This window comes from Balaenoptera borealis (assembly GCF_965194805.1).
Source record: "Balaenoptera borealis genome assembly, chromosome: 9".
Classification (NCBI taxonomy): Eukaryota; Metazoa; Chordata; class Mammalia; order Artiodactyla; family Balaenopteridae; genus Balaenoptera; species Balaenoptera borealis.
The window spans coordinates 87,972,590-87,995,224 of NC_138873.1; positions in this window are offsets into that span (position 1 = coordinate 87,972,590).

Below are 22,635 nucleotides of genomic sequence, written 5' to 3' on the forward strand. Positions count from 1 at the left end.
CAGAAACCAAAGCAGAAGCTGCAATGTCTTTTATAACTTTGGAAGCTGCACTTTGTCATTTCTGCAATTTCTTATTAGTTAAACAGTCAACCCTTTTCAAGTGCGAGGAGCCACACTGGTACATGGAGACTGGGAGATAATTAGGGGATAATTAGGTCCATCTTGGAGGCTGGCTACCAAAGTGGCTGACTAGCCAAAGTCTGAATTTTGTTTTCTTCACTTCTGGAGAGAAAATGGTCAGTGAACCTCATTGGTGGTCTTTGAGATGTACCAAAGCTACCTCTTGCTCTCACCCCCAGCTGTGTGGCTGACAGGGTCTTGGTGCTCCAGCCGGGTGTCAAGCCTGTGCCTCTGAGGTGGGAGAGCCGAGTTCAGGACATTGGTCTACCAGAGACCTCTGGCACCTTGTAATTTCAAATGGCGAAAGCTCTCCCAGAGATATCCGTCTCAACGCTAAGACCCAGCTCCACTCAGAGACCAGCAAGATCCAGTGCTGGACATCCCATGCCAAACAACTAGCAAGACAGGAATGCAGGCCCACCCATTAGCAGAGAGGCTGCCGAAAATCACAATAAGTTCACAGACACCCCAAAACACACCACCAGATGCGGATCTGTCCACCAGAAAGACAAGATCCAGACACACCCACCAGAACACAGGCACCAGTCCTCTCCATCAGAAAGCCTACACAACCCACTGAACCAACCTTAGCCACTGGGGGCAGACACCAAATACAATGGGAACTACGAATCTGCAGCCTCTGAAAAGGAGACCCCAAACACAGTCCCCAAAGCCAAATGAGAAGACACAGAAACACACAGCAGATGAAGGAGCAAGGTAAAAACCCACCAGACCAAACAAATGTGGAGGAAATAGGCAGTCTACCTGAAAAAGAATTCAGAGTAATGATAGTAAAGATGATCCCAAATCTTGGAACTGGAATGGAGAATAGACAAGAAACGTTTAACAAGGACCTAGAAGGACTAAAGAGCAAACAAACAATGATGAACAACACAATAAATGGAATTAAAAATTCTCTAGAAGGAAACAATAGCAGAATAACTGAGGCAGAAGAATGGATAAATGACCTGGAAGATAAAATAGTGGAAATAACTACTGCAAAGCCAAATAAAGAAAAAAGAATGAAAAGAATTGAGGACAATCTGAGACATCTCTGGGAAAACATTAAACGCACCAACATTCGAATATAGGGGTCCCAGAAGTAGAAGAGAAAAAGAAAGACACTGAGAAAATATTTAAAGAGATTATAGTTGAAAACTTCCCTAATATGGGAAAGGAAATCGTTAATCAAGTCCAGGAAGCGCAGGGAGTCCCATACAAGATAAACCCAAGGAGAAACATGCCAAAACATATATTAATCAAACTATCAAAAATTAAATACAAAGAAAAAATATTAAAAGCAGCAAGGGAAAAACAACAAATAACATACAAGGGAATCCCCATAAGGTTAACAGCTGAACTTTCAGCAGAAACTCTGCAAGCCAGAAGGGACTGGCAGGACATATTTAAAGTAATGAAAGGGGAACAGCTACAACCAAGATTACTCGACCCACCAAGGATCTCGTTCAGATTCGACAGAGAAATTAAAACCTTTACAGACAAGCAAAAGCTAAGAGAATTCAGCACCACCAAACCCGCTTTACAACAAATGCTAAAGGAACTTGCCTAGGCAGGAAACACAAGAGAAGGAAAAGACCTACAATAAGAAACCCAAAACAATTAAGAAAATGGTAATAAGAACATACATATCAATAATTACCTTAAATGTAAATGGATTAAATGCTCCAACCAAAAGACATAGACTGGCTGAATGGATCTGAAAACACGACCGGTATGTATGTGGTCTACATGAGACCCACTTCAGACATAGGGACACATACAGATGGAAAGTGAGGGGATGGAATAAGATATTCTATGCAAATGGAAATCAAAAGAAAGCTAGAGTAGCAATTCTCATATCAGACAAAAAAGACTTTAAAATAAAGACTATTACAGGAGACAAAGAAGGACACTACATAATGATCAAGGGATCAATCCAAGAAGAAGATATAACAATTGCATATATTTAGGCACCCAACATAGGAGCACCTCAATACATAAGGCAAATGCTAACAGCCATAAAAGGGGAAATCGACAGTAACACAATCATAGTAGGAGCTTTAGCACCCCTCTTTCACCAATGAACAGATCATCCACAATGAAAATAAATAAGGAAACACAAGCTTTAAATGATACATTAAACAAGATGGACTTAATTGATATTTATAGGACATTCCATCCAAAAACAACAGAATACACTTTTTCTCAAGTGCTCCTGGAACATTCTCCAGGATAGATCATATCTTGGGTCACAAATCAAGCCTTGGTAAATATAAGAAAATTGAAATCGTATCAAGTATCTTTTCCGACCACAATGCTATCAGACTAGATATCAATTACAGGAAAAAAATCTGTAAAAAATGGAAACACATGGACGCTCAACAATACACTACTTAATAACCAAGACACCACTGAAGAAATCAAAGAGGAAATAAAAAAAATACCTAGAAACAAATGACAATGAAAACATGAAGACCCAAAACCTATGGGATGCAGCAAGAGCAGTTCTAAGAGAGAAGTTTATAGCAATACAATCCTACCTCAAGAAACAAGAAATATCTCAAATAAGCAAGTTAACCTTACACCTAAAGCAATTAGAGAAAGAAAGAAAGAAAAAAAAACAAAGTCAGCAGAGGAAAGACATCATAAAGATCAGACCAGAAATAAATGAAAAAGAAATGAAGGTAACAACAGCAAAGATCAAAAAAACTAAAAGCTGGTTCTTTGAGAAGATAAACAAAATTGATAAACCATTAGCCAGACTCATCAAGAAAAAAAGGGAGACGACTCAAATCAATAGAATTACAAATGAAAAAGGAGAAGTAACAACTGACACTGCAGACATACAAAGGATCATGAGAGATTACTGCAAGCAACTATATGCCAATAAAATGGACAACCTGGAAGAAATGGACAAATTCTTAGAAAAGCACAACCTTCCAAGACTGAACCAGGAAGAAATAGAAACTACAAACAAACCAATCCCAAGCACTGAACTTGAGACTGTGATTAAAAATCTTCCAACAAACAAAAGCCCAGGACCAGATGGCTTCACAGGCAAATTCTATCAAACATTTAGAGAAGAGTTAACACCTATCCTTCTCAAACTCTTCCAAAATATAGCAGAGGGAGGAACTCTCCCAAACTTATTCTATGAGACCACCATCTCCCTGACACCAAAACCAGACAAAGATGTCACAAAGAAAGAAAACTACAGGTCAATATCACTGATGAACATAGCTGCAAAAATCCACTGCACAATACTAGCCAACAGAATGCAACAGCGCCTTAAAAGGATCATACACCATGATCAAGTGGGGTTTATCCCAGGGATGCAAGGATTCTTCAGTACATGCAAATCAATGTGATACACCGTATTAAAAAACTAAAGGATAAAAACCATATGGTCGTCTCAATCGATGCAGAAAGTGCTTTCGACAATATTAAACACCCATTTATCATAAAAACCCTCCAGAAAGTAGGCATAGAGGGAACTTTCCTCAACATAATAAAGGCCATCTATGACAAACCCACAGCCAGCATCGTTCTCAATGGTGAAAAAGTGAAATCATTTCCCCCAAGATCAGGAACAAGACAAGGTTGCCCACTCTCACCACTATTATTCCACACACTTTTGGAATTTTTAGCTACAGCAATCAGAGAAGAAAAATAAATAAAAGGAATCCAAATCGGAAAAGAAGAAGTTAAGCTCTCACTGTTTGCAGATGACATGATACTATACATAGAGAATCCTAAAGATGCTACCAGAAACCTACTAGAGTTAATCAATGAACTGGTAAGGTCGCAGGATACAAAATTAATGTACAGATATCTCTTGCATTCCTATACACTAAAGATGAAAATTCTGAAAGAAAAATTAGGGAAACACTCCCATTTACCACTGCAACACAAAGAATAAAATACCTAGGAATAAACCTACCTAAAGAGACAAAAGACGTTTACTCAACAAACTATAAGACACTGATGAAAGAAATCAAAGATGACACAAACAGATACAGAGATATACCATGTTCTTGGATTGGAAGAATCAACATTGTGAAAATGACTCTACTACCCAACGCAATCTACAGATTCAATGCAATCCCTATCAAACTACCAATGGAATTTTTCAGAGAACTAGAACAAAAAGATTTCACAATTTGTATGGAAACACAAAAGACCCCGAACAGCCAAAGCAATCTTGAGAAGAAAAACAGAGCTGGAGGAATCAGGCTCCCTGACTTCAGACAATACTACAAAGCTACAGTAGTCAAGACAGTATGGTACTGGCACAAAAACAGAAATATAGAGCAATGGAACAGGAGAGAAAGCCCAGACATAAACCCATACACATATGGTCACCTTATTTTTGATAAAGGAGGCAAGAATATACAATGGAGAAATCACAGCCTCTTCAATAAGTGGTGCTGGGAAAACTGGACAGCTACCGGTAAAAGAATGAAATTAGAAGACTCCCTAACACCATACACAAAAATAAACTCAAAATGGATTAAAGACCTAAATGTAAGGCCAGACACTATCAAACTCTTAGAGGAAAACATAGGCAGAACACTCTATGACATCAGTCACAGCAAGATCCTTTTTGACCCACCTCCTAGAAAACGGAAATTAAAAAGAAACATAAACAAATGAGACCTAAGGAGACTTAAAAGCTTTTGCACAGCAAAGGAAAACGTAAACAAGACGAAAAGGCCACCCTCAGAATGGGAGAAAATATTTGCCAACGAAGCAGCTGACAAAGGATTAATCTCCAAACTTTACAAGCAGCCCATGCAGCTCAATATCAAAAAAAAAAAAAAAAAAACCCAATCCATAAATGGGCAGAAGACCTAAATAGACATTTCTCCAAAGAAGATATACAGATTGCCAACAAACACATGAAAGAATGCTCAACATCACTGATCATTAGAGAAATGCAACTCGAAATTACAATGAGGTATCACCACACACAGGTAAGAATGGCCATCATCAAAAAAATCTACAAACGATAAATGCTGCAGAGGTGTGGAAAAAAGGGAACCCTCTTGCACCGTTGGTGGGAGTGTAAATTGATACAGCCACTATCGAGAACGGTATCGAGGTTCCTTAAAAAACTAAAAATAGAACTACCATATGACACAGCAATCCCACTACTGGGCATATACCTGGAGAAAACCATAATTCAAAAAGAGTCATGTTCCACAATGTTCATTGCAGCTCTATTTGCAATAGCCAGGACATGGAAGCAACCTAAGTGTCCATCAACTGATGAATGGGTAAAAAAGATGTTGCACATCTTCAATATAAAATGGAAGATTACTCAGCCATAAAAAGAAATGAAATTGAGTTATTTGTAGTGAGATGGATGGACCTAGAGTCTGTCATACAGAGTGAAGTAAGTCAGAAAGAGAAAAACAAATACTGTATGCTAACACATATATGTGGAATCTAAAAAGAAAAGGAAAAGAAACGGTTGGGAAGAACCTAGGGACAGGACAGGAATAAAGACGCAGACATAGAGAATGGACTTGAGGACATGGGGAGGGGGAAGGGTAAGCTGGGACGAAGTGAGAGAGTGGCATGGACTTATATATACTACCAAATGTAAAATAGCTAGCTAGTAGGAAACAGCTGCATAGAAGAGGGAGATCAGCTCAGTGCTTTATGACCACTTAGAGGGGTGGGATAGGGAGGGCGGGAGGGAGACGCAACAGGGAGGAGATATGGGGATATATGGATATGTATAGCTGATTCACTTTGTTCTAAAGCAGAGACTAACACACCATTGTAAAGCAATTATAGTCCAATAAAGATGTTAAAATTAAATAAATAAATAAATAAATGAATAATTTATGCCCCCCCCTCCAAATTAAATCTTTTTTAAAAATAAATAAATAAAAAAGAGCACTCAATGACATGGAACGCTAAACCTAAGTATTTTCAGTACTATAGTAAATGTAAATGGATTAATATCTCCTATTAAAGTGTAATTTTTTATATTATGTGCAACTAAATTTTTTTCACAATATACAGGTAAAATAAAAGAATTACATTAGAAAGGAGAAAACATGCCATGTATTTAAAAACAATAAAACAATAAGCATATAATATGCATCTTAGATATAAGTAGTCTTTAAGTTCAGAACAATTTGTCATTATTGTAATTAGTATTATTATACCAATTTCTTTAAAACATTTCAATACTTGTTTATTTGAAAAAATATTTTAATATTTTTTCTTCTCTCTTTTGTGGTCTAATACATGGTAAGTATTTAGCTGCTAACATAACTTAAAAATATATTTTGTTTTTTTACAGCCGAACAAAACTGAATCAAGAAGAAATAGATAACTTGAACATACTGATCACTAAAAGCAAAATAGAGGGCTTCCCTGGTGGCGCGGTGGTTGAGAATCTGCCTGCCAATGCAGGGGACACGGGTTCGAGCCCTGGTCTAGGAAGATCCCACATGCCGCGGAGCAACTGGGCCCGTGAGCCACAACTACTGAGCCTGAGCGTCTGGAGCCCGTGCTCCACAACAAGAGAGGTCACGATAGTGAGAGGCCCACGCACCGTGATGAAGAGTGGCCCCCGCTCGCTGCAACTAGAGAAAGCCCTTGCACAGAAACGAAGACCCAACACAGCCAAAATAAATAAATAAATAGAATTTTTTAAAAAATAGAATCTGTAATTTAAAAAAACTCCCTACCAACAGAAGTCCAGGATCAGATGGTTTCACAGGCAAATTCTACCAAATATAAAAAGCAGAACTTACACTGATTCTTCTCAAACTCTTCGAAAAGATTGAAGAGTAAGGAATGCTTCCAAAGACATTCTATGAAGCCACTATCACGCTGATATCAAAAACAGATGGGGAGGGGGGCTTCCCTGGTGGCACAGTGGTTAAGAATCTGTCTGCCACTGCAGGGGACATAGGTTCGAGACCTGGTCTGGAAAGATCCCACATGCCATGGAGCAACTAAGCCTGTGTGCCACAACTACTGAGCCTGCGCTCTACAGCCCACGAGCCACAACTACTGAGCCTGATAGCCACAACTGCTGAAGCCCACGCACCTAGAGCCCATGATCTGCAACAAAAGAAGCCACCACAATGAACAGCCTGCGCACCACAACGAAGAGTAGTCCCCGCTCACCACAACTAGAGAGAGCCCGAGCACAGCAACGAATGCCCAATGCATCCAAAAATAAATAAAGAAAGAAATTTACTTAAAAAAAAAAACAAATAAAACAGATGGGGACTTTTCTGGTGGTCCAGCAGTTAAGATTTCGCCTTCCAGTGCAGGGGGTGCCTGTTCGATCCCTGGTTTTGGAGCTAAGATCCCACATGCCTCACAAGCAAGAAACCAAAACATAAAACAGAAGCAATATTGGAACAAATTCAATAAAGACTTTAAAAAAAAACACAGAGAAAGACACTACCAAAAAAGAAAACTGCAGGCCAATATCGTTGACAAATATAGATGCAAAAATTCTCAACTGAATATTAGAAAACCGAATCCGACAACACATAAGAGGATCATACACCATGACCAAATTTGATTCACCCCAGTTTCACAAAGCTGTTTCAACATATGCAAATCAATCAACATGATACACCCCATCGACAAAGGAAAAACAAGAAACAAACGACCATCTCAATAGATGGCGAAAAAGCATTTGAAAAGCTTCAACATCCATTCATGGTAAAAACACTTACCAACGTGGGTACAGAGGAAACATATCTCAACATAATAAAAGCTATTTATGACAAACCCACAGCCAATATAATACTCAACGTTCATAAGCTGAAAGCCTTCCCGCTAAAATCTGGAACAAGACAAGGATGCCCACTCTCACGTCTTCTCTTCAACATAGTATTGGAAGTCCTAGCCACAACCATCAGACAAGAAAAAGAAATAAAATCTAACCAAATTGGAAGGGAAGAGGTAAAGTTGTCATTATATGCAGGTGACATGATAATATATATAAAGGAAACCCTAAAAATTCCACACAAACACTACTAGAACTGATAAACAAATTCAGCAAAGTAGCAGGATACAAGATTAACATATATAAATTGGTTGCATTTCCTGGTTTTTCTTTCTTTTTTTAAAAAATTTATTTTGGCTGCATTGGGTCTTCATTGCTGTGCACGGGCTTTCTCTAGTTGTGGCCAGTGGGGACTAGACTTTCTTGTGGTGCGCAGGCTTCTCATTGCAGTGGCTTCTCTTATTGTGGAGCACGGGCTCTAGGCATGCAGGCTTAAGTAGTTGTGGCACATGGGCTCAGTATTTGTGGCTCACTGGCTCTAGAGTGCAGGCTAAGTAGTTGTGGCACACAGGTTTAGTTGCTCCAAGGCATGTGAGATCTTCCTGCATCAGGGCTCAAACCCGTGTCCCCTGTATTGGCAGGCGGATTCTCAACCACGGAGCCACCAGGGAAGTCCCTGGTTGCATTTCTTTACACTAACAATGAAATATCAGAAAGGAAATGTAAACAAGCAATCCTTTTTTTAATGGCATCAAAAAAATAAAATGCTTAGGAATAAACCTCACCAAGGAGGTGAAAGACTTATATACTGAGAACTACAAAACATTAGTAAAGGAAGCTGAAGATGATTCAAAGAAATGGAAAGACATCCCACGCTCTTGGATGGGAGGAATTCATACTGTTAAAATGGCTATACTACCCAAAGCAATCTACAGATTTCATGTGATCCCTATCAAATTACCCATGACATTTTCCCCAGAACTAGAACAAATAATCCTAAAATGTATCTGGAACCATAAAAAGTCAGAAATGTGAACACAATCCCCAGGAAAAAGAACAAAGCAGGAGGCATAACCCTCCTAAACTTCAGAAAATACTACAAAGTTACAGTAATCAAAGCCGCATTGTATTGGCACAGAAAGAGATACATGGATCAATGGAATAGAATAGAGAGCTAAGGAATAAACCCACACACCTATGGTCAATTAATCTTTGACAGAGGAGGCAAGAATATACAATGGGGAAAAGACAGTCTCTTCAGCAAGTGGTGTTTTGAAAGTTGGAGAGCCGTATGCAAATCAGTGAAGTCAGAACATACCCTCACACCATACACAAAAATAAACTCAAAACGGCTTATATGCTTAAATATAAGATAGGACACCTTATAACTCCTAGAAGAGAACATAAGCAAAACATTCTCTGACATAAGTCATACCAAAATTTTCCTAGGTAGTTCTCCCTAGGCAGTACAAATACAGTAAGTCACCTACATACGAACCTTCAAGTTGCAAACTTTCAAAGATGCAAACGTCCATTCGCGTGTCCAATCATGTAAGTTAGTTCACGTGTCTGGCATACATTGTCACGTGCGTGCTTCCTCTATATGTGGTTGTGCTTTTGTGTACTTTACAGTACTGTATAGAGTACAGTAGTACAGTACCTTTATTTCAAGCCCAAGATGTCTGGAAGCAAGCGTAAAAGCAGAGGTGATGTAGCTGGTACTGTTAAGAAGCGCCAAGCGATAATGACGGAAACAAAAGTGAAAGTAATTGAGAGAGTGGAGCGAGGCAAAAAGATGTTAGACATCGCTCATTCTTACAATATGAATCATTCAATCATTGGCACGAATCTAAAGAACAAGGACAAGATCATGGAACATGTGAAGTCTGCTGTGCCGACGATGTTGACACAATATCCAAGAAGCATGGAAAAGTGATGGAGGAGATGGAGAAACTTCTCAGTGTGCGGATGCAGGATCAACATCAGCGCTGAGTCCTGCTCAACTTAACGCTGATTCAAGAGAAAGCTAAAAGCCTTTATGAAGACTTGAAGAAGAAACATGGCAAAGAATCAGAGGGCACATCTTTTAATGCCAGCCATGGCTGGTTTCATCGGTTCAAGGCTAGAGCCAGCCTTCACAATGTAAAAGTAAGTGGAGAGACAGCAAGTGCAGATAGGATAGCTGTCCAGGAACTTCCAGAAACACTTTGAGAAATTATTGATGATGGTGTGTATTTACCCAACCAGGTTTTTAATGTGGATGAGACACAACTGTACTGGAAGAGGATGCCAGACCGAAGTTACGTCAGTAAGGAGGAAAAGTTGATGCCGGGCTGTAAAGCAGCAAAGGATAGGCTAACTGTTGTTTGGTGGCAATGCTTCCGGTGAATTGAAGCTGAAACCTCTCTTAGTTTATCATTCACAGAACCCAAGAACCCTTAAAAACATAGCCAAGGGCTCTCTTCCTGTTGTGTGGAAGCGTAACCCCAAATCCCGGATTACACAGGCCACGTTCCAGGACTGGTTTTGCCACCACTTTATCCCAGATGTAGAGAAATATTGCTTGGAGAAGGACGTTCCAGCAAAACATTCTTTTGCTGCTCGACTATGCTCTGGGCCACCCCCCATTCATGGATGACTTTCATCCCAACGTCAAAGTACTGCATCTGTCACCAAATACTACGTTGCTCATCCAACCTATGGACCAGGGCGTTATAGCGACTTTCAAGAAATATTATTTATGTCACACTTTTTGTCAGGCAGTAAAGGTAAGTGACAAATCAGGAACAACCTAGGGACAGCTTTGGGAGGACTATAACATCTACAAGACCATAAAAAAACATTGACTTTGCATGGTGTGAGGGTATGGCGGTCACGATGAATGGGGTTTGGAAGAACCTTTGCCCACAGTTTGTTCATGATTTTTGTGGATTTGAGAAGGTAGATCAGAAGTCCGAAGAGGTCTTCAGCAACGTAGTGACCCTCAGCGAGAAGCTGGAGCTAGATCTGCAAGAGGACGATTTCGCTGAACTCCTTGCTGTGCAACATGAGGAGCTTACTGATGGAATTGGAGGCCCACAGAAAGGATGAAGAGGGACAGGAGGAAGAAAAAGTAACTGAAGAACTGAAGAGATTCACGACACAGAAAATGGCAAGGGAATCTTTGTTATCTGAGGAAGCACTGTTAGTTTTTGAGGCACAGGACCCGAACCTAGAATGGGACCCAAAGGTGGCAGCAGCCATTCAGATTGCAATCCAGTGTTACCTTGTCATCTATGATGAGAAAAAAAGAGCTACTACCCAGACATCAATGGATCATTCTTTCAAGAGGGTAGATAGAATTAAATCCAGCAAGGAACCAGAACCTTTGCCATCAACGTCAGGTATGAGTGAAATTGCAGCTTGCCCTCTGTCTCCTACTGTTGATAATCCTTCACCCCTACCATCTCCCACCTCCCCTCCCTCCTCCAATCAGTAACTCTGCTCGCCTGTTCCCTCGATGCCAGCCCGAGTATCCTAGCTGTTGTACTGTATTACTGTACTTTTCAAGTTACTGTACTGTAAGATTAAAAATGCTTTCTTTGTTTTTGTGCTTGTTTTTTATGTATTGTTTGCGTGAAAAGTATTATAAACCTATTACGGTACAATACCATACAGCCGACTGTGTAAGTTGGGTACCTAGGCGAACTTTGTTGGACTTACAAACAAATTGAACTTACAAACGCACTCTTGGAACAGAACTTGTTCATATGTAGGGGACTTACTGTAAAAGCAAAAAAGAAACAGGAACTAATCAAACTTATAAGCTTTTGCACAGCAAAGGAAACCATAATCAAAATGAAAATACAACCTATGGACTGGGAGAAAATATTAGCAAATGATGAGACTGACAAGGGCTTAATTTCCAAACTATACAAACAGCTCATACAACTCAATAACAAAATAACAAATAACTCAATGGAAAAATGGGTAGAAGACCTAAATAAACATTTCTCCAAAGAAGACATACAGAGAGCCAATAGGCACATGAAAAGGTGCTCATCATCACTAATTATTAGATAAATGCAAATCCAAATTACAATGAGGTATCACTTCACACTGATCAGAATGGTCATCATTAAAAAGAAAATCTACAATTAACAAATGCTGGAGGGGGTATGGAGAAAAGGGAACCCTTCTACACTGTCGGTGGCCATGTAAGTTGGTGCAGCCACTATGGAAAACAGTATGGAGGTTCCTCAAAAAAACTATAAAGAGAGTTGCCATATGATCTAGCAATCCCACTTGTGGACATATATCTAGACAAAACTATAATTCAAAAAGATACATGAAACCCTATGTTCATAGCAGCACTATTTATAACAGCCAAGACATGGAAACAACCTAAATGTTCATTGAAAAATGAGTGTATAAAGAAGGTGTGGTATACGTATACAAAAGATATTACTCAGACATAAAAAAGAATGAAATAATGCCATTTGCAGCAACATGGATGGACCTAGAGATAATGATACTAAGTGAAGTAAGTCAGAGAGAGAAAGACAAATACCATATAATATCACTTATATGTGGAATCGAAAACAGGACACAAATGAGCATGTCAGCGAAACAGAAACAAACACACAGATATAGAAAAGAGAGTTGTGGTTGCCAAGGAGAGAGTGAAGGAAAGATTGGGAGTTTTGGAATAGCAGAAGCAAACTATTCTACATAGGATGGACAACCCACCAAGACCTACCGTATAGCACAGGAAACTATATTCAATATCCTGTGATAAACCATAATGGAAAAGAATATATATAGATATATAGATATAGATATATAGATATAGATAGATATATATAAAACTGAATCACTTTGCTGCACAGCAGAAATTAATACAACAATGTGTAAAGGCTGCAGAGGGTGTGGAGAAAAGGGAACCCTCCTGAACTGTTGGTGGGAATGTAAACTGATACAGCCACTATGGAGAACAGTATGGAGATTCCTTAAAAGCTAAAAAATAGAACTACCATATGACCCAGCAATCCCACTACTGGGCATATACCCGGAGAAAACCATAATTCAAAAAGATACATGTACCACAATGTTCACTGTAGCACTATTTACAATAGCCAGGACATAGAAGCAACCTAAATGTCCATCGACAGATGAAGATATAAAGAAGATGTGGCACATCTATACAATGGAGTATTACTCAGCCATAAAAAGGAACAAAATTGAGTTATTTGCAGTGAGGTGGTTGGACCTAGAGTCTGTCATACAGAGTGAAGTAAGTCAGAAAGAGAAAAACAAATACCGTACGCTAACACATATATATGGAATCTAGAAAAATGGTACTGACGAACCTAGTGACAGGGCAGGAATAAAGACACAGATGTAGAGAACGGACTTAAGGACACAAGGGGCAAGGGGAGACAGGGACGTAGTGAGAGAGTAGCACTGACATATATACACTACCAAATGTAAAATAGCTAGTGGTAAGCTGCCGCATAGCACAGGGAGATCAGCTCGGTGCTTTATGTCCCCCAGAGGGGTGGGATCGGGAGTGTGGGAGGGAGGCTCAAGGGGGGGGGGGATATGGGGAATATATGTATACATATAGCTGATTCACTTTGTTGTAAAGCAGAAACTAATACAGTGTTATAAAGTAAGTATACTCCAATAAACATGTATTTAAAAAAAACCCACAACATTGTAAATCAGCTACACTTGAAAATATTTCTTAAGTGCAAACAATTTTCTGAATGTAAGTTTTACTGTGTGTGTGTGTACCACAGGTTCAATATATATGAATTATGTCAAATTGATTACATTGCTTTTCAAAATAAAGAGTTTTTGATATTTTACATCAGCCTCATGTTATAAATGCAGAAAAACTATATTATTTTTTTCTAAAGTTCAGAAATAGCCATTTTGCTCATTCGGTATGCTATAAACCATTAACTATTAAAAAGGGATTCGTGACCTCTTCCTTCCAAAGAAATATTTCTCCACTCACACAAGTTTAATAGAATGTTCCACCATGAACTGACTTCCCACCTTAGAGACACGAGATTTGCATCCTGAAATCTCTTTCTTGCAAAAATGTCCAATTATCATCCTAGCATTACAGAAAAGAAATGCTTTTTTCCAGATCTCAAATTCCATACAACTTTAGTCAAGACATCATGTATGTTTTTTTTTTTCACACACACACAGACTGTATTTTATTTTTACAAGAGATAAATCAACTGACACCAAGCACTGTAAATGGATGACCACAACAAAAGCAACAATGATTGCAATTACCAAACACGAAACACACTCATACTATGTCATAATATTGACATTCAGTCCAGTAATCCTCCACTGTAACAGCTCATTTACTTTGCAGTGAAAGACATCATGCATTTTTAAATAATCAGCACTCACCTGAGGTCTTTAAAATTCAACATAAACATAATGTTGTGTTCTCTTTCATTTACTCTGGTTCTAAGTGGTCATTTCTAAACGAAAGTATTTAAGTATGTTAACGTCATCTTATAACATCATATTTCAAATGACTACCGTGTCTCCAAAGATGAAATATGAGGAACTCACAATTAGGCTCTCCAAAGTTTTGCTCTCTGAATGTGTATGACCCTTCTGCTGAACTCCACACTGTTCATTATTCTCTGAGAATATTCTTTTTCTTGTATGGCCATCTCACATGCTCTTTCATTTCATGAAGTTTTTTCCTACAATGTTATGCCTAGTTTATTTCTGAGAATATGCATTATTTCAGAATGATATTTATAGACACAAAGACTTCTCTATAATTCCCTGAGAGTTTCAAGAACTCCTTCTTTTTTTTTTTTTTAATACCTAGATTCTGAAGCTCTCCACAAAGCATTACTAAACTTGCATTTACATAAGTATCTACATATTAATCACACATTAATGCATTCACAATTGTATTATGATTTCTTGCTAATTTTGGAGCTGTCTTACATACCACCCTCTTGGAAATCACTTTAATATTTGCACTTAGGACTTGAAAGAGAATGGATAAATAAAAACCTGAAGAATATGCAAATACAATTTATATATTTCTCATAAAATTAGGTGATTATCTAACCTTTATCCAGAAAAAAAGAAGAGCCCAGATACTCTGCAGGCATGATCCTCGAGAATGTGTGGTCTTCCAGCAGGAAAACATGCAGTAATCCATGTGGCAGAGTTTACCTGTGACCAGCTGGGGTTAGTGACCTATGCATTCCTTACATGCAACATATCAGGAGTGGAAAAAGGGAATTTGTCCGTTGTGGCAATAAGTATAATGAAGATTTGTAGCAGGTCATGCTCATATGTTCAACACAGGTACAATCAAAAGTTTGCTCAATTCTGGTAGATCTAAGTCTGTATCTGTTACCTTGTCTTTAACGAGGAAATGTCAGAACTGACTTACCAAAAAAAAAAGTGTTTTGTTTGTTTGTTTGTTTTAATTAGAGTCACGGTGAGTAAGGCAGAGTTCAGAACAGCTAATGTGACGTAGTGATTCTCTCATCAGGAAATACAGTTTCTACTTCCCTGTTGATTCTCCACATCCTGTAGTAAGTCAAGTTTCAATGAAAGATAAATCTACAGCGTGAAAAGAAAAGAAAACTTACATGTGTTGATAGGGTCATTTTGACAGGTTTTACCACGTATGTCAGTGTTTCTGGGGATGGACACAAGCCAGAGCTCCCTACTCTGACATTTTCACTGATGTCATTCCCCTTGATCCTCAATTTGAAAGTGGATAAAAAATTTTCTATGCTTTCTTCTTTAAGAAATTAAATAAAGAATGTTTTCTAGACATGATCCTCTAATGATTTGCAGTCAGTGGTCATCAACAGAGGAAAAGCACAGAATCTCATCCCCACAGAAGGGTGACATTCAGTCAGGTAAGAAAATTCTCCCCGAAATCAGAGCTTCATCTTTAACATGCAATCAAAGGCTTTCACAGGTTCTTCATCACTCTGCACTCAGCCCTACCATATGGGATTGGCTCTGAGAATCTCACATCAGATGACTGACAAACATGTCATAGTACACTGATCTGGTACCAGATCCTGCCTCTCTTAATGATCTCCCACAGGGACATTGGAATATTCTAGGATATTTCCTGGAGCCCTCTATTCTACACAGGTACACTTCCAAGTAGAAACAGAAGCTTGGATTCTCACTGGGACCCCTGCTCTGTCCAACCAACCTCTCTAGAAATATGATGTTCTAATCTCTCCTGATTAGAACATTTCAAGGTCTCTCCCTGTGCTAATTTAGTAAAGGTAAAAGAGAAACAAGAAAGAGCAAACTATGCAGGGAGCAATATATAAGATTCCTTTACTTAACGTATTTATCTGATATACCCAAATACTGAGAAATATAGATTCATTTCATAATGTTCAAGAAAAGAGGAGGAGGAACCTCCATGCCAACAGTATATATAAAATGGAATCAATATTGCATAAGCTCCAGCTTAAGCTTAGCTACGAGGTACTAACCCTTCTCATAAGGAAGCAATAGTTCTCCATCATTTGAAGCACACTGAGGACTCAGACAGCTGGACACTGAAGGTGTAGCCTCCTCACTCGAATTCTGTACCTGCATCACAGAGCAGTGAAATATTCCCAAAGAATTATTAAGGATGAGGGGGGGAGGCGAAATAAAAAAGATGAATCCATCGTCTGTCCTACCGTCTGTTCTGTTGGATATTACCACCGTCTTGGCCCAATATGACCTTCCCACTTTTCTCTGGGTCTCCCTACTTTCCACCTCCATCCTCTCATTATATCTTACCTACACTTGGGAACGACTCTAGTTTTTCCACTTATCTTTATCAACAAGTAATCCAAATAGCAACTGTGTATATAACTCCTTAGAAACCTCAGGTCTGACTCAGTAATAATACATGACCTTCAAAGTCCAAAGTTTTCCTAATTCCCTTTATTATTATTTTTTTCTAATTTCCATGTACTTACACTCTTAAGACCTCCACTGTTCTCAGGTTCGTCTTCCCTGCAAAATCTGTCAACCTAGACATAGACTTAAGTACCACCCTCTAATTATCTCCTAGGGAATCCAGTTTTTTAAAAAGCCTCAGCAAGCCTTATGGACTTTATTAAAGACTCTTTAAGATAACCCATGGGAGATAGCAGCACACCCACAGATATCTATCTAATACACCCTCAGAGTAATTTTTTTTTTTTCTCTTTTATAAAGTCTCTTCTGGCCAATGAAGACTCTCAGCTCTTCTTCTTCAACATATGCAGTGTCTCACCCTTCTGATTACTCTCTGCTCTATCCCAGGTCCACTCCCTTTCCTGATATTACATTCTTTCCCAATTTTGTATGTTGGTAAAATCAAATAACATAAAATATAACATGTTAGTTATAATAAAGTGCACCGTTCAGTGATATTAAATGCATTCATATTATTGGGCGATCAACATCACCATTTATCTTTCTAATTCTTTTCTACGTTTTAAAACTGTCACCCTATATCCTTTAAATATAACTTTCCTTTTTGTTCCATAACCACCTGAAAAGCGTCATTACCCTCCCAATTTCTATGGTTTTGACTACACTAAGTACCCCCATATAATTGAAATAAGTAGTTGTATTGTTATGACTCACTAAAAGTCATAAAAATGGCATTTTTGGTAGCTAAATTTCCTCAAGATTCATCCATGTTGTAGCATATTCCTAGATCTTTTCCTTTTTAACACTGAATAATACTGTATTATATGGGTATACCACACTTTGCTTATCCAGGAACTAGTGGATGAACACTTAGGTTGCTTTCATATTTTAGCTACTGTGATTATTACTGCTCTAAACACTGGAGTACAAATATTTCTTTAAGACCCTGATTTCAATACCTTTGGGTATACCTCATAGTAAAATTCCTGGATCATGTAGTAAGTCTATTTTTCAATATCTGAAAAATTGCCATACTCTTTTGCAAAGCAGCTGTATCATTCTGCATTCCCTCTGACATAGCACAATGGTTCCAACTCCCTCACATCCTCACCAATAGTCGTTTTCTGCTTGTGTGTGTGTGTGTGTGCTTGTGTGTATATGCATGCACACAAATATATAAACATGCATTTAGTGATATGGAGCATCTATTCAAGTGCTTAGTCATTTGTACATCTTTGTGAAGAACCATCTATTCAAGTCTTTTATCCATTTTTGAATCAGGGTGTTTGCTTTTTGTTCAGTTGTAGGAGTTCTCTGTATATTCTGAATAGAAATCTCTTGTCAGATAGATGGCTCTGAAATATTTTCTCCCATCTTGTGGGTTGCCATTTTATTCTGTTTACATTTCTTTGATACACATTTTTTTTAACTTATGTACTGAAAATTGTTTATTTTTTTGTTAGCTGTACCTTTGTCGTTCCTTCGTTTCATATGGAGGAAAACACTGCCAAATCCAATATCATGAAGCTCTTGTCCTCTATCTTCTTCTAAGACTTTTTATATTATTAGGTCTTATATTTAGTTTCTTGATACGTTTTCATTAATTTTTGCATATGATGTTAGGTAAGGGTCCATCTTCCTTCTTTAGCATGTTGCCCACAAGACTTCTCAGCACCATGTGTTGAAAATACTATCCTTTCTACTTTGAAAAGTCTTGGCAACTTGTCAAAAATCATTTGGCCATATATCAGGGTTTATTTCTGGGTGTTGTATTCGATTCTATTCTATTGGTCTTGAATAAGGGAGAAAATAGTATAACCTATCCAGGTTGATGAAGAACATAAAGAAAGACCAGGACTGAGAATTAGGAGGGCAATATAAAACAGCAGGGAGTAAAAGACAGTGTGAGAGAAGATCTTGTATTTGCGAGTTCATGGAAATAGGATCATGCTAAAACCACTAAACGCCTGCCTTTGAACAATACGGTAAATGTGCCAGCAAGAAACATAACACTTACCCATCTCTGGGAAATATAGTATGGGCATAAAGATAAACTACACACAAATATATTAAAAAGGGAAGGGTTTTCATGGTGTGAGAATATTGTGGCATTTGAAATACAATTTACTTCTGTTCTACCATTGTCTCTAAAATTTATCAAAGTGTATATACAAGCAATTCCAATTCTGGTAATGTGCTTGACAGGTTTATATATGAACTTCAGTAGAGCAGTAAATGTACATTCATAGTAGGACTGTTCCCTAAACCAAAAAAACAAAACACAAAAACTGCAAAGACTAGAGTTCACTTTGTCAACACACATACAGATGCAATGATGGTTAACGGTCCGAAAACAGAAGGTGAGCATGGGTGCAAGAGGTTAATCCCCAGGCTGGGGTGGGGTGCAGAGTTTGAGGGTAACACAAATAGAAAAGGCTTTTGTCCTATCCTTGCTTTTTGAGGTATGGAAATTCACAGGTCACTACCTTCATTTCAAACTGAATGAATGCACTATTCAATTTTTTTAAACAGGCGAAGTAAACATGAGTGATAATAAATTTCAAACTGTCGCTAATCAAATAAGATACTAAGAAAACTTAAATAATATGATTTAGGAATGAAGTAGAGAGATTGTCCAACATGGTAGCATTCAAAGACCCAGAGCTTGATGCCTCTCATGGGCACACCAAAGTCACAACTGTTTACAGAACAGCAATTGATGAAAAAGGCCGGGACCTACCATAAAAGATGTTTTACAGCTAAAGATATAAGGAAGGCACCTCGACAAGACAGAAAGGAAGGGCAAAATCTCAGTAGAGTCAAGACCCATACCACCAAGTGGGTGGCCCACAAATGGGAGAATAATTACAATTTCAGAGGTGCTCCCAGGTAGCAAGGGGTATGAAGCCAACATCAGGCTCCCAAGCCCAGGGATCCTGTTGTGGAAAGAAGAGCTCCTAGAAAGTTGGGCTTTGAAGACCAGTAGTGCTTATTTTCCAGAGAGCCAGAGGGATGTGGGAAATAGAGATTCCACTCTTAAAAGATGCTCACAAAATCCCACATGATCTGAGAATCAGAACAGAAGCAGTCATTTGAAAGGATCCCGGGTCACACCTACCTCCTAATCTTGGAGAGTCTCCCAGAGAGGCAAGAGGCAACTACAGCACAGCCTCAGGGACAGAGACACTGGCAGCAGCCATTCGGGGGAGCTCCTTCTACCTCGTGGACGCTGGTACCAGCAAGCATAATTTCAGAATCCTCCCTGTAGCTTATCAGCCTCAGGACCGAGCCCCACCCATTTCCACCAGACTACAGACACAAGTACTAGGATGCTGCAGGCCAAGCAACTAACTGAGCAGGGGCATAGCCCCATCCACCAGCAAACAGGCTGCCTTCAGATCCTCTCAGTGCACAGCTGCCCCTGGACATGGGTCCAGCCACCAAAAGCCCCAGGACCAGCCTCCACACCTCAGTGGACAGGCACCAGCCCCAGAGTCCCTGGCCCCTCTGACAAGTGAGCCTGCTCTGGCCTTGGAGTCAGCCTCACCATCAGCAGGTGGTAACTGCACAGGGACTGGATGGAGCTTGGACCTACCCAACAGCAAACCTGCTTTAGCAGTGGGATCAGCCTCATACACCAACAGGCACACACCAGCTCCAGGAATACCACAGCCCAGCAGCCTGTGTAACCAGGCCACTTAATTGCAGGCCAGAAGCAGCCATGGACTCAGCTGGGTCCTGACCCTGCCCATCAGAATGCCAACACAAGATTAGGGATACCCCCGGCCCTGCAGAGAGCTGTGTCAGGAACAGTGATCCAACACCAACCCTGTGGCTCCTGGGCCCTGCAGCCAGAACGCAGAACCTGTCTCTTCCTCCCAGTAGCCAGCATAGCCCCAGAACCAGTGACTGGGCACTAGCCCTGATATCACCTGGACTGCAATTCTACCCATAAGTGAACCAGCACCAGATTTGGTGTCCCCCAGAGTTGTGCAGCCAGCTGCCTTATGATTTAGTCTCACCAAGCAGCACAGACAGCCTCCATACAAGGCAGAGCCTGGCAAACAAGCAGTCTGGGGGCAGCCAAGCCTACCAGACTACCCACAGTAGTCAGCCCACCACAGCAGAAGAGCCCAAGCAGCCCACATAGGGGGTACACCTAGAATATATAGCTCTAGTGACCAGGGGAGAGGGGGCTGCTGGGACCCATAGGACAGCTCCTACAAAAGGCCACTTCCCCAAGGTCAGGGAATGTAACGAACCTACTACACACATAGCAATAAAAACAGGAAGTTAAGAAAAATGAGGTGACACAGAAACACGATCCAAATGAAGGACCAAGATAAGAATTCAGAAGAAGATCTAAGTGAAGTGGAGATAGCCAATCTCCTCAACAAAGGGTTCAAGGTAATGACTGTAAAGATGATCAAAGAACTCAGGAGAAGAATGGACGACCAGAGCAAGAAGTTAGAATTTTTTTTTAAAAAGAGTTAGACCATTAAAGAACAACAAAACAGAGATGAGGAATACAATAACTGAAATGAAAAATACATTAAAGGAAACTACTGTAGACTCAATGATACAGAGGAATGAATCAGAAAACTGAAGGACAGAGTACTGGCAATCACTGAAGATGAACAGTAAAACAATAGATTAAAATGAAATGAGGAAAGCTGAACAGACTTGTGAAACAACATCAAGTGTACTAATATTTGCATTATACTGGTCCCAGAAGCAAAAAGGAAAGACAAAGCAGTGTAGAACATACCTGAAGACATAAGAGTTGAAAACTTCCCTAACCTGGGAAAGAAAACAGACATCCAAGTCCAGTAAACACAGTAAGGCCAAAACAGGATCAACCCAAAGAGGACCACACCAAGACTCATTGTAATTAAAATGGAAAAAAAAAAATAAAGATAAAAAGACACTATTAAAAGGAGCAAAGGAAAAGCAACAAGTTACAAACATGGGAAATTGCATAAAGTTATCTGCTGACTTTTCAGGATAACCTCTGCATGCCAGAAGGGAGTGGCATGGTATATTTAAAGTCATGAAAGGGAAAAGCCTATAAGCAAAAATACTCTACCCAGCAAGGCTCTCCTTCAGATTTGATGGTGAGATCTAAAGTTTTACAGAGAAGCAAAACTAAAAGAGCTCAGCATCGCCAAACCAGCTTTATGAGAAATCTTAAAGGGGCTTTTCTAAGTGAAAAAGAAAAGGTCACGATTGAAACATAAAAATTAGGAAAGGAAACTTACTAAAGGAAAAACCTCATTGGTTAAGGCAAATATTCAACAAAGGTAGTAAATCAACCATGGACACAGCTAATAGGAAGGATGAAAAAAAAAACAGTAATAAAATCATCTATATTCACAATAAGAAGTTAAGGGACACACAAAACAAGTAGATGTAAAATATAAGGTCAAATTCAGTAACTGTGGGGGAGCAGAGTAACAATACAGGGTTGTTAGTGTCCATGTGAAATTAAGAGCTCAGCAACTTAAATAATCACACACACACACACACACACACACACACACACACACATATAAACAAAACTGAAAGAAATCCAAACATAATATTAAAGATAGTCCTCACATCACAGATGAAGGGAATAAAAGGGGAAGAAAGGAACACTGAAGAAATTAAAGAGGGATTCTAAAAATACCCAAGAGAAATGAAAATGAACACAAAATGATCCAAAATCTATGGGACACAGCCAACGCAGTTCACAGGGGGAAGTTATAGTGATACAAGCTTATTCTTAGGAATCAAGAAAAATATCACATAAACAACCTAACATTACACCTGAAGGAATTAGA